Source organism: Pongo abelii, chromosome 2 (genome assembly GCF_028885655.2).
Source record: "Pongo abelii isolate AG06213 chromosome 2, NHGRI_mPonAbe1-v2.0_pri, whole genome shotgun sequence".
NCBI classification, from domain to species: Eukaryota; Metazoa; Chordata; class Mammalia; order Primates; family Hominidae; genus Pongo; species Pongo abelii.
The window spans coordinates 117,899,828-117,916,972 of record NC_085928.1 but is presented as its reverse complement, the minus strand read 5'-3'; the positions used below and the strand labels follow the sequence as shown (position 1 = coordinate 117,916,972).

The 17,145-nt window shown below is 44.3% G+C and overlaps 1 pseudogene; it reads right to left on the bottom strand.

Annotated features, from left to right (window-relative positions):
* Window positions 1–16,681, bottom strand: part of LOC100440177 (neuroblastoma breakpoint family member 6-like) — a 31,457-nt pseudogene extending 14,776 nt beyond the window's left edge.
* Window positions 16,682–17,145: the final 464 nt, after the last annotated feature.

The window sequence follows — 17,145 nt, the reverse complement described above, 5'->3', positions numbered from 1 at the left end:
TGTAGAAAGCTGAAACTGGATCCCTTCCTTACACCTTATACAAAAATTAATTCAAGATGGATTAAAGACTTAAATGTTAGACCTAAAACCATAAAAACCCTAGAAGAAAACCTAGGCAATACCATTCAGGACATAGGCATGGGTAAGGACTTCATGTCTACAACACCAAAAGCAATGGCAACAAAAGCCAAAATTGACAAATGGGATCTAATTAAACTCAAGAGCTTCTGCACAGCAAAAGAAACTACCATCAGAGTGAACAGGCAACCTACAGAATGGGAGAAAATTTTTGCAATCTACTCATCTGACAAAGGGCTAATATCCAGAATCTACAAAGAACTCAAACAAATTTACAAGAAAAAAAGAAACAACCCCATCAAAAAGTGGGCCAAGGATATGAACAGACACTTCTCAAAAGAAGACATTTATGCAGCCAAAAGACACATGAAAAAATGCTCATCATCACTGGCCATCAGAGAAATGCAAATCAAAACCACAATGAGATACCATCTCACACCAGTTAGAATGGCGATCATTAAAAAGTCAGGAAACAACAGGTGCTGGAGAGGATGTGGAGAAACAGGAACACTTTTACACTGTTGGTGGGACTGTAAACTAGTTCAACCATTGTGGAAGTCAGTGTGGCGATTCCTCAGGGATCTAGAACTAGAAATACCACTTGATCCAGCCATCCCATTACTGGGTATATACCCAAAGGACTATAAATCATGCTGCTACAAAGACACACACACGCATATGTTTATTGCGGCACTATTCACAATAGCAAAGACTTGGAACCAACCCAAATGTCCATCAATGATAGACTGGATTAAGAAAATGTGCATGGAATACTATGCAGCCATAAAAAATGATGAGTTCATGCCCTTTGTAGGGACATGGATGAAACTGGAAATCATCATTCTCAGTAAACTATCGCAAGGACAAAAAACCAAACACCGCATGTTCTCACTCATAGGTGGGAATTGAACAATGAGAACACATGGACACAGGAAGGGGAACATCACACTCTGGGGACTGTTGTGGGGTGGGGGAGGGGGGAGAGATAGCATTAGGAGATATACCTAATGCTAAATGGTGAGTTAATAGGTGCAGCACACCAGCATGGCACATGTATACATATGTAACTAACCTGCACATTGTGCACATGTATCCTAAAACTTAAAGTATAATAATAATAATTTAAAAAGTAGTTTTTTCCAATTTGGTGAAGAAAGTCGTTGGTAGCTTGATGGGGATGGCATGAATCTATAAATTACCTTAGGCAGTATGGCCATTTTCCGGTATTGATTCTTCCTATCCATGAGCATGGAATGTTCTTCCATTTGTTTGTGTCCTCTTTTATTTTGTTGAGCAGTAGTTTGTAGTTATCCTTGAAGAGTTCCTTCACATCCCTTGTAAGTTGGATTCCTAGGTATTTTATTCTCTTTGAAGCAATTGTGAATGGGAGTTCACTCATGATTTGGCTCTCTGTTTGTCTGTTATTGGTATATAAGAATGCTTGTGATTTTTGCACATTGATTTGTATCCTGAGACTTTGCTGCAGGTGCTTATCAGCTTAAGGAGATTTTGGGCTGAGATGATGGTGTTTTCTAAATATACAATCATGTCATCTGCAAACAGGGACAATTTGACTTCCTCTTTTCCTAACTGAATACCTTTTATTTCTTTCTCCTGCCTGATTGCCCTGGCCAGAACTTCCAACATTATGTTGAATAGGAGTGGTGAGAGAGGGCATCCCTGTCTTGTGCCAGTTTTCAAAGAGAATGCTTCCGGTTTTTGCCCATTCAGTATGATATTGGCTGTGGGTTTGTCATAAATAGCTCTTATAATTTTGAGATATGTCCCATCAATACCTAATTTATTGAGAGTTTTTAGCATGAATGGCTGTTGAATTTTGTCAAAGGCCTTTTCTGCATCTATTGAGATAATCATGTGGTTTTTGTCTTTGGTTCTGTTTATATGCTGGATTACATTTATTGATTCGTGTATGTTGAACCAGCCTTGCATCCCAGGGATGAAGCCCACTTGATCATGGTGGATAAGCTTTTTGATGTGCTGCTGGATTTGGTTTGCCAGTATTTTACTGAGGATTTTTGCATCGATGTTCATCAGGGATATCCGCCTAAAATTCTCTTTTTTTGTTGTGTCTCTGTCAGGCTTTGGTATCAGGATGATGCTGGCCTCATAAAATGAGTTAGGGAGGATTCCCTCTTTTTCTATTGGTTGGAGTAATTTCAGAAGGAATGGTACCAGCTCCTCTTTGTACCTCTGGTAGAATTCAGCTGTGAATCCGTCTGGTCCTGGACTTTTTTTGGTTGGTAGGCTATTAACTATTGCCACAATTTCAGATCCTGTTATTGGTCTATTCAGGGATTCAACTTCTTCCTGGTTTAGTCTTGGGAGGGTGTATGTGTCCAGGAATTTATCCATTTCTTCTAGATTTTCTAGTTTATTTGAGTAGAGGTGTTATAGTGTTCTCTGATGGTAGTTTGTATTTCTGTGGGATCAGTGGTGATATCTCCTTTATCATTTTTTATTGCATCTATTTGATTCTTCTCTCTTTTCTTCTTTATTAGTCTTGCTAGCAGTCTATCAATTTTGTTGATCTTTTCAAAAACCCAGCTCCTGGATTCACTGATTTTTTGAAGGGTTTTTTGTGTCTCTATCTCCTTCAGTTCTGCTCTGATCTTAGTTATTTCTTACCTTCTGCTAGCTTTTGAATTTGTTTGCTCTTGCGTCTCTAGTTCTTTCAATTGGATGTTAGGGTGTCAATTTTAGGTCTTTCCTGCTTTCTCTTGTGGGCATTTAGTGCTATAAATTTCCCTCTCCACACTGCTTTAAATGTGTCCCAGAGATTCTGGTATGTTGTGTCTTTGTTCTCGTTGGTTTCAAAGAACATCTTTATTTCTGCCTTCACTTCGTTGTGTAACCAGCAGTCATTCAGAAGCAGGTTGTTCAGTTTCCATGTAGTTGAGTGGTTTTGAGTGAGTTTCTTAATCCTGAGTTCTAGTTTGATTCCACTGTGGTCTGAGAGACAGTTTGTTATAATCCCTGTTCTTTCACATTTGCTGAGGAGTGCTTTACTTCCAACTATGTGGTCAATTTTGGAATAAGTGTGATGTGATGCTGAGAAGAATGTATATTCTGTTGATTTGGGGTGGAGAGTTCTGTAGATGTCTATAGGTCCTCTTGGTGCAGAGGAGGAAGTTCGAACCCATCGCACAAGGTTTTCTTTCTTAGGGAATCTGTATCAGGGCTACAGGAGCTCTTTGTACAAGACTGGATGCTTTTCTGTTTAACTTGAAATTATTTCAAAATGATTTGAAATAATTTTGAAATCAGGAAAAGGAAAAAGGGTGAGCACCCATTCAAGCTCAGCCCCTGAAAGAAGCCACTGCAGAGAAGTAGATGGAGACCGCGCTGTGAGACCAATACTAGTCAGGCCATCACCTATGAGGCAAGTGAGGGATCTTGCTGAGCCTCAACACAGCTTTCAGCTCTAACACGGCAATGCCACCACCTACTTGGGAGTGTCCCTTGAGCACTGAATGGGCCAGAGACAAGAGTAGACAGAGCCCACATGGCAAGGGGCATGGCACACAACAGAGACAAGGTAAATGCATATTTTGTCTGTTTCATGAATCCCTGTGATCCTGAGAAAAGCCTTTGCTTCTTTGAACCTCAAGGAGAAACAGAAAACAGGAAACAGAATGATCCTAGCACAAAAGACACTTACCCACCAAAACAGAATCCAGGACCAATATGTTAATTGCTAATTTCATTAGAACACAGTGAGATATATTGGAGAGCATGACAGAGTTACTTGCTCCTACCACAAGATGATTTGATGGGTAAAACGCTCAAAAAGCCGCACGCAACTCTCAGAACTCCAAAAAATCGAATGAGTGAGAAGAAATGAAAATCGGATTTTTTCTCCACACACCCTGTGAAGCTGCTGCCCCATAGGGTGCCCACTCAACATGAAGGATCTTCTGGAGATCATGGGGATGGGAACCACATGGTTCCAACCACATGATGGGCTTTGCTCATCAGTTAGGCCAGCACCTCATCAGGGACTCTCATTGGTGATGGCTTACGTAACACTCTGACACTGAGACCAGACACATGATTGAAATTATAAACACACACATGGAAAAAAATCACTGGTGCTCCACAGAGAATGAAAGCCATGGCCATGCAGGCAGGATGGGACACTAGCCTGCTTCAGCTGGAGGGAAGTCACCTCAGAAGAAGTTAAGAATCTGGCCTGGGACATAGGAATCATGAAAACAGACCTCCAAAATAATTGGGCAAAACTTCCAGCACAACTGGATGACCAGAGAATAGTGACGGGTACTGTCCAGGAAATGCAACTAACAACATACTTTCATCAAAGAGAGATGTCTTATCTTAAAGAAGGAGGTCTTTCATACAAATGTCTTCAGCTGAGCTACAGGTGGCTGAACATTTGCAATTGCCCCTCACCATTCCCCCTCTGAGGCCTATCTTGATGCCCACATCCCACTCTTGTAAGAAAGTGCCTGGTGACAATGGAGTCACCTAGGACAAGAGAAGAGGAAAGTTCCACCCATTGGATGTCTGTGTTTAAAACTGGATCCAAGAGCCAGACTCAAAACAATCTAAGTACAAGGATGTCATGTCTTAGCCTGCACAAATTGCAGGAAACAAAAAAATAAAGAGGCTGCCTGGAAGGGAGACAAGTAGAGCTTTATGACCTTTGGGATGAAGTACTCACAGACTGCATCCATAGCAAAGCTGGTGAGCTGTTCCTCCAATAAGCACAAGGTGCTACTTACTGTAAGCCTGGTGGCAGTCACATAGGTCATATTCAATTGAAGGAGTCAAGTAACTTTCATCCAGTGAGTCCTCTGAGACATCGAGTTCTTCCATCTCCAGCAGCTGCCTGCTGGGCCTGGTGGATGAAGAAGACTGAAGATAAACACCAGAGGGAAGCAAAACCACAGTGCCCAGCTGGCTCTAAAGGGAGGCCTACAGGAGGGGTCAGAGGAAGGAAAGGGCAGGCCCCTCAGGGAGATAGAACAATCCTTCCCCATATGGGGCAGAAAAGAGAGAGCAGCAGGTGCTCGGTGCACTGGGCAGACAATGAGCTAAGGATGAAGGAGATGGAACGATCCCTGTACAAAACAGCCATGACACAGTGCATGCAGAGGGACATCATGGTGCATTGAGCACTTTTGCATAAATTTATTCATAGCAGCATGCAGTGGCCAAATGAACATGGGCTCTTGAGTCTTCCTAGACTCTTAGAGATATTGTATCCCCCACATCTCTTTTTCTCAATATTGTAGCGAGATATGAATTTTTTCATTCACTTTCATGCTATCAAATACTTGCACATATGGTGATGCCAAAGCACAGACATCAGATGTGCATTAAACAAAAATTATAGAAAAGGGGACTGCAGAAAATATCTCTGATAGATCAGTTCAACTGAGTCAACTGAAGAGAGATTAGTACAATTGAGAGGAATTAATAAGAGGGGGAAATAGAAATATGGCTATACAATGAAAACAGGCAATTCTAATAATATAAATATTTCATGATTGGCTGAACAGATGGAACCAATGTTCAGCACATTCTTATTTTTCCTGCATCCAGAGTCTCCAGATGTCCACACTGAATTAACTGTCTGCAATTCCTTAGAGTTACCTAGGGCCTGATGGGTCTTGGTCCTTCACCTACTTTTGGTCATGTTCAAGTTCTGTATATAATTTCAGACAGGGAGGGACACATTAAGCAGATTCTCCTACACCCATGAACAATCCACTGTCCGACCCTAACACAGAGACATCAGTCTCCTCAGTGCGAGAACAGGACACTGTGAGAGAAATATTTTCGGAGGCCTGAGGTCCTGTCATGATAGAAATGCCTTGGGTTTCCCTGAGCCTAGGGGTGAAATCTCCCTATTCTTGTAGGTCATTATCTCAGTATGATCTGTCCTGAGACTGTGCAAGCAGGTAAGCAATATTTTTCATATCAATTCAAAGCAAATGCCCCCAGATGTTTTCTAGAAAGGAAACTGCAGTATGTAGCCTTCCCTCATCAAATTCCAATGTTGTTCACGGTTTACAGCATTTTAGATGCTGAAATTAGAAGGATGGAGGGAATCTACATACTCTTGAATCAAAATGAATCTCTGTGCTACACAGTAACATTGGCTATTTGGGCATCTAGGAGTGACAGTGCTCAGTCTTGCTTCCAGAAACATACTAGCAAGGCAATGGCCTGCTTAGCTACAACAAGCCAACATCAAAGACATAGAAAATTGGGCTAGGTTCAATGAAACCTTGGTATCATCTTCCACAGAAAGGTAGACAAAGATACTACTGGCCTTGGGCAGTCATAGAACCTCAAGGGACATGGTTGGGAAAAGAAATTTATAAAGAATACAATAATAGCTGGCAAGACAAATTTTATTCAAATTAAGACATCTCACAGACACCTCTTGGAAATATGCTGCATAGATTGGTGTGAATTTGTCACATCTGTCTTGGGTCCAATATCTGAGAGTGGGCCCAGGATGACACAGGCATGGTCCGAGACAAGGAAGAGAGCAGAGCTCACTGACCCAACCCATGTTGATGTTTCAAATTCAACTCTAGAGTCTGATTCAAAACAACTCATGTCTATGATTCCTAGGCACATTGATGACATCTCTAAGCCCCACTCTGCGGCTCAGGATGCAAGGATTATGAGGTCTACCTGAGACATCATTTGGATGTTTATCACATTCACAGTGGAGCACTCCTCCCCCATCAAGAGCCAAGTAGACTTGCTGTTTCTCAAATGAGTACAAGTTGCTTCTGTAAGACAGATGGGGTCCAGACAGGTCAGCAGGAATCAAAGGAGTCAAACAACATTCATCCCTTGGCTCTCGGGGGACTTCATGCTCTGCCACCTGTGGCACCTCCCTGCTGAGACTGGTGGGGTAGGAGGGTCTAAGGTTGATTCAAGGGGGTCAGGGACCACAGATTCCTAGATGGATTTGACAGAAGGCATAAGTCAACAGTTGCAGAAAGCAAAGGGGCTGACCTAATAAAAGGTACAAATTATTCTCTTCTTGGTGGGACAGAGTGTGGCTGCCGTGAGATAGTGAGAGAAAGAGAAAGATAGAGATAGAGATGGCTCATGTTCAGCAAACTGCCCAGATTAGAAGTTCATGAGAAAAAAGAAGCAACAAATTTTGACATAATATGGAGTAGGGGTTTTACTCAATTTTCTTCTCTTGTGGTCAAATACTTGCCAACACGCTGACACCTAACAGGTATCTCACCCTGGATTTAACCACACGGAAGAGGACAAGTGATATCAAAAAATCCATGAGTTTGGTGAGTTCACTTGGGTCAACTGATTGTAGGTTACTATGCTTGAGAGGGATTAAGCAATGGAAACCAGGCTAAGCAGGAGGATCACTTGAGCCAGGAACGTCAAAGCTGCAGTGAGCCATGATAGTAGCACTGTACTCCACCTGGATGACTGAGTGAAACCCTGTCAGGAAAGAAAGAAAAGAAAAGAAAGGAAGGAAGGAGAAAAGAAAAGAAAAGAAAAAGAAGGAAGGAAGAAGGAAGGAAGGAAAGAAGGAAGGAAGGAAGGAGAAAGAAAGAAAGAAAGAAAGAAAGAAAGAAAGAAAGAAAGAAAGAAAGAAAGAAAGAAAGAAAGAAAGAAAGAGATTGAAATGTATATGAGTACCACAAGAAAAAAGAAAAAAGAAAGAGATTGAAATGTATATGAGTACCACAAGAAAAAAGAAAACATTGTTCAAAAGAATAATTTGTAGTTAACTGAATGGATAAAATAGTCCTATTCATAAACTCCTATTTTTCCCTGATGTCATCCTCCAGATGTCACTATTGAACAACCAACTCAAAAATCAGAGTTACCTGGGGGACACTGGCTGTTTCCCGTCCTCTTCCTCATTATCATTTTGATTTTCTGCAAATAAATTCAGAAGAGAGGATCACATTAAGCAAATCATACTCCACACATGACCAAATTAGTGTCCAATCATGACACAAGGGCATTAACATTCTCAGCATAAGAATATGGTATTCTTACAGAAAAGGTCTAGGATGCCCTAGGTTAAGTCTTGGAAGAAGTAGATGAACCTGCTTTCCAGGCCCATGGGGAAGAATCTTCCTCTTCTGGTACATCATAATTGCATATCCTCTGGCCTGTGTCTGTTAAGCAGTTAAACAAAACATTTCCCCAAGATCTTCAGGAACTGGATTAACTACTTTCTAGAAGTGTTGCTGCAATATTGACTTGTCTCTGTAGATGTCATGGTTGTTGAATGTTTAGAGGAATTTATACACAAGACTGAACTGAAGGATAAATTCTAAAAACCCTCTCATAATAAAAAGATTCTATGGTGTTACACAGAAAAATTGGCCATTAGCAGGGTGGCAAACTTAGGCCTCAGCCTTGCTTTATGGAAATTTATAAGCAAGACAAAGATAGAAGTGTTTATGTTCAGGTTTTGAGGTGAATGCTAAGCTAAGCCAATTTAAAGATAAGCCAACTTAAAGGAGAATAGAGACTGCAGCTGAGAGCAATAAAACCAAGGTAACGACATCCCCAAATCTATAGGCAAGGCTGCCAATGACCTTTGACAGGCATACTCCAAGGACATTGTTCAGGGACACAAATTACATCACTGCAGGAGACAAAAGACATTGTATCCAAGATAGGAGGTCTGACAGATGCCTCCTGTATACCTCCTGTACACAGGTGGGTATGAGTTTATCACCCCTACTTGAGGTCCAATAACCTGATACTGGGGCCAGAGAGACTAAGGCATGACATGGGCTGAGGAGGAGAGGGAAGCCCGCTGACCCACCTGATATCTGTGTTTAATATTTAATCCTACACTTCCTGATTCTAACCAATATGTATCTACAGGCCCTGTCCTCAGAGTTGAACTTTCTTAGCCCAGGCAGAGGTACAAAGGATATAGAATATAGAGGCTACATGGGAGAATGTTTAGCACTTCCTCCTCCCCTTCGTAATGTGAAGATTCACTGCCTACATCCAGAGCAGAGTCGACTTTCTCTTCCTCAGGTGTGATTTTGGCACACCTCTGAGGCTGGTGGGAATCAGAAGAGTCATGGCAAATTGAGCAAGTGGCAGAATATTCCTCCAGCAAGTTCTGAGGGACTTCCTTTTCTTCAGCCTGCTGTACCTCCCTGGTGAGCCAGGTAGGATACAGATAACAGAGATGACAGAAGATTAAACCTGTTTTGACAGGAGGCATAAGTGAGTGGTCCCAAAAAGAAAAGGGGTGGTTCCCTTAAAGAGGGAACAGGCAATCCTCCTCTCTGCAACAGAGTGTGGCTGCCACAGGGGCCTGAGAAGAAGAGAGCAGCTGGAGCTCATTGCACTGGGCAGGTAGGATCTGAGGAGGGAGGAGACTCACCTATCCCTGTATGGTGTAGATGTAACACACAGCACATGAAGAACCCTAACAGCTGCTACACCATGTGGCTCAGTTGGGTTGAATGTAACATACTATGGCCAAGAAAATATATGCTGAGCCACTGTAGACTCCAGAGATGGTGTGACTTCTAGGCCTTCTTCTTCTAATATTGTGATGGTCTAGGCACTTTTCTTGGTGTTTAACTTTGCTAGTTACTTCCTAATTCCTCTCCTTGTTAACTCTTTGCTGTTTATCTTAACTAATAAGGACCTAATGACAACTGTGTAGGAAGCAGATACGAAACTCCTCCTGGTTTTCACTACAGAAGAGAACGGGTCTCATCTGTGTGTGCAGGAAATCCCTAAGGCTGGTAAGTTCTCCTCAGGTCATGCTTCCAAGTACCACAAAGAAAATAGACAATCATGTCAACAGGGCTATTTCACTGTTGAATGAGTGCACTAAATCAATACGATCTGCAATTTTTTCCTTGCATCTAGAATCCATGACAACCTACACCTCTCTTGTCTTCTTTCTGAGGCCTTTTCCATATTTTACCTACCCATTACCAGCTCCTGATTATTCATTGTTACCTGGAGGCAAGTGGTCCTTGGACTTTTTCAACTTTCTCATCTTTAGCATCTTCATTTCCAACTTCATCATTTTCTGCAAACAAATGCAGTAGTGTCCATTCAGATATTTCCCACTTTACCCACTGCAAACACAGTCAGATACACGAGCACTGAGACATGAACATCTATGTACAAGTCAGTGTTGCACTAAAAGCCCTCGTGTTTCATCTTTAGCTCTCACGTTTTTTGCGCTGGCAATGTGGTTCTGATCTGGAGAGCCACCATTATGACATGGGAACAAATTAAAAAGGCCTTTTTCCCCTCATATCACTGGAGCCTTGTCCATCTTCTCTCTGGACTTCAGCAGCTGTCTTCCCCTTCTGGTCACAGATCTGATTCCCAGGCACAGACTCCACATGCCCTCACAGCTCTCACTAAAACCTATTTCTTTCTCTTAGCAGAGGACAAACAACCCTGTCGCCCACTGTTCCATACATCAGGGGACTTCAAAGACCCTCCAAGTAGCTTCTGCTGTGTTGTCCCGGAAAATTCTCTCTACGAAGAGTGTTCCAGTCTTAACAACTTTCCTAACACCACATGCCACCACATCAACTACCTTATCTAACATCACACAGTGAGGGTCTTTGCCTTATTTTGAAATTCATTCATGTGTGTTCCCACATTTGAATGCTGTATCTACCATGCAGGAGATAATTTGTCCCCATTTCCAGTTAGACACAGACATCCAGGAAGGATAAATCACTGGCCTACAGTTACTAAGACATTGCTGAGAATAGAGCCTGGGAACTTCCATTCTTAGTCCAGGGCTCGCTCCACTCTTACAAGCTGCTTCCTGTCACATCCTCCTTCCTGTCCTTTAAAACTGGATGGATGATGCTTCTTGCTCCAAAGGCCAGTTCCATCAAGGAGGAAGGAGGATTTTGCCATACTGTGACCTCCAACCCATGGGTTTCTCATCTCTCTTCCTACACAGGAAGTCCTGATCATGTCATGGTACTAATGCTTAGTGGAAAGAAAGACCACCAATAAAATTGTCATTATGCAGGTGTAGAGGTCTGGAGTCTTCTCATAAGCCTAGGATTTTGCGTCATCAGGGCCTGTGACTGCCTTACCTGGGCTGAGCTTGCAGACAAGGCACTCTGCCAGCCTGTGCCCCTCAGCCAGCTGCTCTCGGAGGTCCTGCCCGTGGTGGTTGTCAGGGTCATCATCAGTGAGAAGGGCTTTCAGATGCTGATTGAGTAAGAGGGAGGCATCTCTCCCTTCCCATAACTTCTTCCTTAACTGGGTCAGCTCTCACGCCTGAGAGTGAACTAGGGCTTTGTATCGCCTAAGGTAGGATAGTAGAGAAAATATAAGAGTGGAGAGGGATCAGTGATCAGTTCTAAGAATTGCAACAGAGATTTATGTGAGAATATCCTCAAGAAGCCCTCCAAGCAGAATTTTAGCACAGTTTTGGGGAAATGGCTCTGACAAACAGAAAAAGTTTTTTTTTGAGACAGAGTCTCGCTCTGTCCCACAGGCTAGAGTACAGTGATGCAGTCTCGGCTCACTGCAACTTTGACTTCCCAGGTTCAAGATATCCTCCTGCCTCAGCCTCCCATGTAGCTAGGACTACAGGCACATGCCACCATGCCTGGCTAATTTTTGTATTTTTATTAGAGACAGGGTTTACGACATGTTGGCCAGGCTGGTCTCGAAATCCTGACCTCAGGTGATCCACCCTCCTCAGCCTACCAAAGTGCCAGGATCACAGGGGTGAGCCACCACGCCCAGCCAAAATATAATTTTTTACTGAAAGCCCTCCTCTGTATTAGAGTGCTCCTATAAGATTCCTCAACATTCAACTTTTTCCTGTGTAAAGAAAACTAGATTTCTTCCCAAATTTGTTTCAGAAAATTGTCCCTTTAGTTCCTCATTACATGTAAAAATAGCGCACATAGCACAATATGCAGTGACTGGACACAAAGCCACACATAGAAATGTGGCCAAGTACAGCTGAGGTTATTCGGAGAGATGAAAGAATGAAAGAATGGCAGGGTCAAGATAATAACATTCAAATGAATGAAAGAATGAGAAGCCAGTAAGTCAGGAGGTGATTCTAACTAAGGATAAAGAAAATGTGGTACTTATTTACAATGGAGTGCTATGCAGCCACAAAAAAGAATGAGATCCTGTTATTCGCAGCAACATGGATGAAACTGGAGGTTATTATGCAAAGTGAAATTAGCCAGGCAAAGAAAGACAAACATCGCATGGTGTCACTTATTTGTGGGATCTAAAAATCAAAACAATTGAACTCATGGTGATAGAGAGTAGAAGGATAGTCACCAGAGGTGGGGAAGCATAGTGGGAGCTGAGGTTATGGGGGTGGTTAATGTGTACAAAAAAAATAGAATGAATAAGACCTAGTATTTGATAGCACAACAGTGTGATGATAGCTAATAATATAATTGTACATTTAAAAATAACTAAAAGAGTATAATCAATTGTAACATAAACAACAAATTCTTGAGGGGATAGACACTCCATTTTATATGATGTCATTATTATCCATTGTATGCCTATACCAAAATATCTCAGGCACTCCATATATATGTACACCTACTATGTACCTACAAACATTAAAATAAAACATTTAGAAAGAGAAAATGTAGTGGTGATTGCACAATATTTTGAATGTACTAAATGCTGCTGGGTTGTTCACTTTCCTTTGGTTAATTTTGTGTTTTACAAATTTTGCCTCAATAATTACTTGTTCCGAGTAACCATTGTAGCCCATAATTTACTAGCATTGTTGTTCTGTAATTGTTTCATAAATGTTTGCACGACATGTGCCTGCTATGTAAATTCCTGCCCTTCTCCTGGCCCAGGTTAGCTCTTATTTCTCCAGCTGAGCTGCCTCGCTTCAGAGACTCACACACCTTCCACCTGCCTGCCCCACCACACAGAGCCTCCCTCACCCGAGCTCCTCAGCTTGTGTCGACTTCTCTGCCAGCTTCTCCTCCTTGAACTGCATCTTCTCCCCTAGCTCAGATTCTGTGATGCCTTTGTGCTCCTCACACTAAGAAAAGACTCATCTGTCTCGGTGGGAGTTTGGACATGCTGCTGCGGTCGTTGCCTACAGGGGAGTGAGAAGTGACAGCATGCTGGCAGTCCTCACAGCCCTCGCTCGCTCTGGGCACCTCCTCTGCCTGGGCTTCCATTTTGGCGGCACTTGAGGAGCCCTTCAGCCCACCGCTGCACTGTGGGAGCCCCCTTCTGGGCTGGCCAAGGCCGGAGCGGGCTCCCTCAGCTTGCAGGGAGGTATGGAGGGAGAGGCGCGAGCGGGAACCAGGGCTGCGCGCGGCGCTTGCGGGCCAGCTGGAGTTCCGGGTGGGCGTGGGCTTGGCGGGCCCTGCACTCGGAGCAGCCGGCCGGCCCTGCCGGCCCCGGGCAATGAGGGGCTTAGCGCCCGGGCCAGAGGCTGCGGAGGGTGTACTGGGTCCCCCAGCAGTGCCAGCCCACCGACGCTGAGCTCGATTTCTCGTTGGGCCTTAGCTGCCTTCCCGCGGGGCAGGGCTTGGGACCTGCAGCCCGCCATGCCTGAGCCTCCCACCCACTCCGTGGGCTCCTGTGCGGCCCGAGCCTCCCCGATGAGCGCCGCCCCCTGCTCCACTGCGCCCAGTCCCATCGACCACCCAAGGGCTGAGGAGTGCCGGCGCAGGTCGCGGGACTGGCAGGCAGCTCCACCTGCAGCCCCGGTGCGGGATCCACTGGGTGAAGACAGCTGGGCTCCTGAGTCTGGTGGGGACGTGGAGAACCTTTGTGTCTAGCTCAAGGTTTGTAAACATACCAATCAGCACCCTGTGTCTAGCTCAGGGTTTGTGAATGCAGCAATGGACACTCTGTACCTAGCTACTCTGGTGGGGCCTTGGAGAACGTTTATGTCTAGCTTAAGGATTGTAAATACACCAGTCGGCACTCTGTATCTAGCTCAAGGTTTGCAAACACACCAATCAGCACCCTGTGTCTAGCTCAGGGTTTGTGAATGCACCAATCAACACTCTGTATCTACCTACTCTGGTGGGGCCTTGGAGAACCTTTGTGTCCACACTGTGTATCTACCTAATCTGGTGGGGACGTGGAGAACCTTTGTGTCTAGCTCAGAGATTGTAAACACACCAATCAGCACCCTGTCAAAACAGACCATTCAGCTCTACCAATCAGCAGGATGTGGGTAGGGCCAGATAAGAGAATAAAAGCAGGCTGCCCAAACCAGCAGTGGCAACCCGCTGGGGGTCCACTTCCACACTGTGGAAGCTTTGTTCTTTCTCTCTTTGCAATAAATCTTGCTGCTGCTCACTCTTTGGGTCCACACTGCCTTTATGAGCTGTAACACTCACCGCGAAGGTTTACAGCTTCACTCCTGAAGCCCGTGAGACCAGGAACCCACCCGGAGGAAGGAACAACTCCAGACGTGCGGCCTTAAGAGCTGTACCACTCACCGCGAAGGTCTGCAGCTTCACTCCTGAAGCCAGCGAGACCACGAACCCACCGGGAGGAACGAACAACTCCAGACGCGCCGCCTTAAGAGCTGTAACACTCACCGCAAAGGTCCGCAGCTTCGCTCCTGAGCCGGGGAGACCACGAACCCCACCAGAAGGAAGAAACTCCGAACACATCCGAACATCAGAAGGAACAAACTCCAGACGCGCCACCTTAAGAGCCGTAACACTCACCGCCAGGGTCGCGGCTTCATTCTTGAAGTCAGTGAGACCAAGAACCCACCAATTCCGGACACAGGAGGAGTCAGGGTCCACCCCAAGGACACAGGGATCCCCGGTACCAGGCTCTCGGCGGCACTTGATGCTGTCACTTACGGGTACCACAGTTTCTGGCAGGAGCAGACTTCTCTTTAGGCTCGTTTAAAGCAGGTGCTCTGTGCTACCATCACTTCTCCCAGTGCAGCTGTCACAGAGCTTTGCCTATTGGGCCTCCATATCTTTACCAACCTCCCAAATACAAGGCAGCTGATACTCCCCAATTTATGGATGAGGAAAGAAATACTCAAAGGCACATGAAATAAATAGAAAACATGACTCAATTGGAATGAGGCAGAGTCAGAATTCACATCCACTAAGGTGTGACTCAAAATCATGGGCCACTTTACCAAGCCTTGCAGCCTCTCCTGTAAAACACTAGGGTGGAACATAAAGCAGTGATTTCCTGTACAGTCAGGAAGGCCCCTAGAACTATGGGACTGATGGTTCCCTTGTATTGGGAATTTAAAGCACAAATACCACAGAGATTTTTTAAATCATATCTGGGCACAATTGAGTAAAATATGAGGCATAAGACCATAAGGCCCTGAAAAAAATATGCCCAAATGCTAATAAAGTTTGTGTTAAATTAGAAATAGTAGCACAAATAACTAATAAATAGTTTTTACTCTGTGCCAAGGACTGTTCCAGGAGATTTACAATAACGAGTTCCAGTAATTCACTGCAGCAATTTACAGAGGTAGGAATTATTATAGGACCCCATTAACAGATAAGGAAACTGAGACAAAGAGAAGACAAACAACTTGGATTGGAGCCCAGCAGACTAGGCCAGGGTCCCTCCTCTCCACACTGCACTGTTACCTCGGCAGAGTCTTGGGCACTCCCTTTCTTCCTCTTTAGGAATAAGAGCCTGTGCTCCAGGAAGCAGGACTTCCCTCTCATCAGGGTCGTCCCTGCTCCTGATGCTGTCACTTATGGATACCACAGGTTGTATTCAGAGCAGACTCCTCATTAAGCTCCTGGAAAGCAGGGACTGTGAACTATCACCATCTTTCCCCCAGTGTGGACAGCACAGGGCTTTGCCTATTGGGCCTCAATAGATGCTTAAATTGAATAAAAGTTCATTAGTTCCAGACATTTACACCAACAGACTAAACGTTATTTGCCTGCAGGATTTTATATGGTACAGAGAGGATCCTGGTAAAAATGGTTTAGGCTGTTACTGAGAAAAACAGGAAGTTTTTTGTCGCATCAGGCATCAATAATTGGGATTTTAACTCTAACCCCACCCTACACTTCACTGCAAATGCGGAAAAGTTGCTAAATACTGTGTGTCCAGTTTTTCAATCCTCAGCAAAATGAGATTAAAATATCTACTTCTACCTTTCTGGGAGTAAGGGAAGGATGAAATTTATTTTGATGAAGAGAAGAGAGGAATCGGGTCTAAAGAGTGTTTAGTTTCTCAGAGAGAAGACAGTGATCACTCATCACTTTGGTGATAGTGAACCTGCAGAACTTACACGGTGAAACCCCATCTCTACTAAAAACACAAAAAATTAGCCAGCTGTGGTGGCGGGCGCCTGTAGTCCCAGCTACTCGGGAGGCTGAGGTAGGAGAATGGCACGAACCCGGGAGGTGGAGCTTGCAGTGAGCCGAGATCGCGCCACTGCACTCCAGCCTAGGCGACAGAGCGAGACTCCGTCTCAAAAAAAAAAAAAAAAAAAAAAAGAACTTACTGTATTTCTGTAGCTGGCAGAAGCTTAAGAGACAAGAAATTTCTCTTTGAGGTCTCAGAACTGCTGTTCGCTCATTTTCAGCTGTGAGAGCAATTCCTGATTGATTTCTAGGATGTTCATTTCTGCTCTCTCACTGGACAAAGGGCTGACAGACTCTGCTATGCTGACGTTTGTGGCAGAAGAGGTAGAGCCAGGGACTGGGGGAAGAAACCCAAACACAAGATGGGTTAAAAACTAGTGAAATCAAACAGATTTGATCAAGACTGAGGGATGACAATGACTGGAATTCTTACCTTACTGTTCAGAAAAACTTGATCAGCACCCCACAACACCTGAAAGTCCTTAACCACAAAAACAAAGTTTAAGGAGCCACAGCTTGGAGCAGAAGGCACTGCCTGTAGCTTAGACTCTGAAGGGAGTGAGGGAAGTAGTGCCCAGTGAGTTGGGTAACGGTATGCCGTTGCTATAACAGAATTAGAAGGTGGGGGTGTCATGGGATCTTAGAGCCCCTGCCTTCCACTTGCCTAGGCCATGCTGAAACACAAGGCCTCCTGATCTCCCCTGAGGGTCACCACCGATGGGGA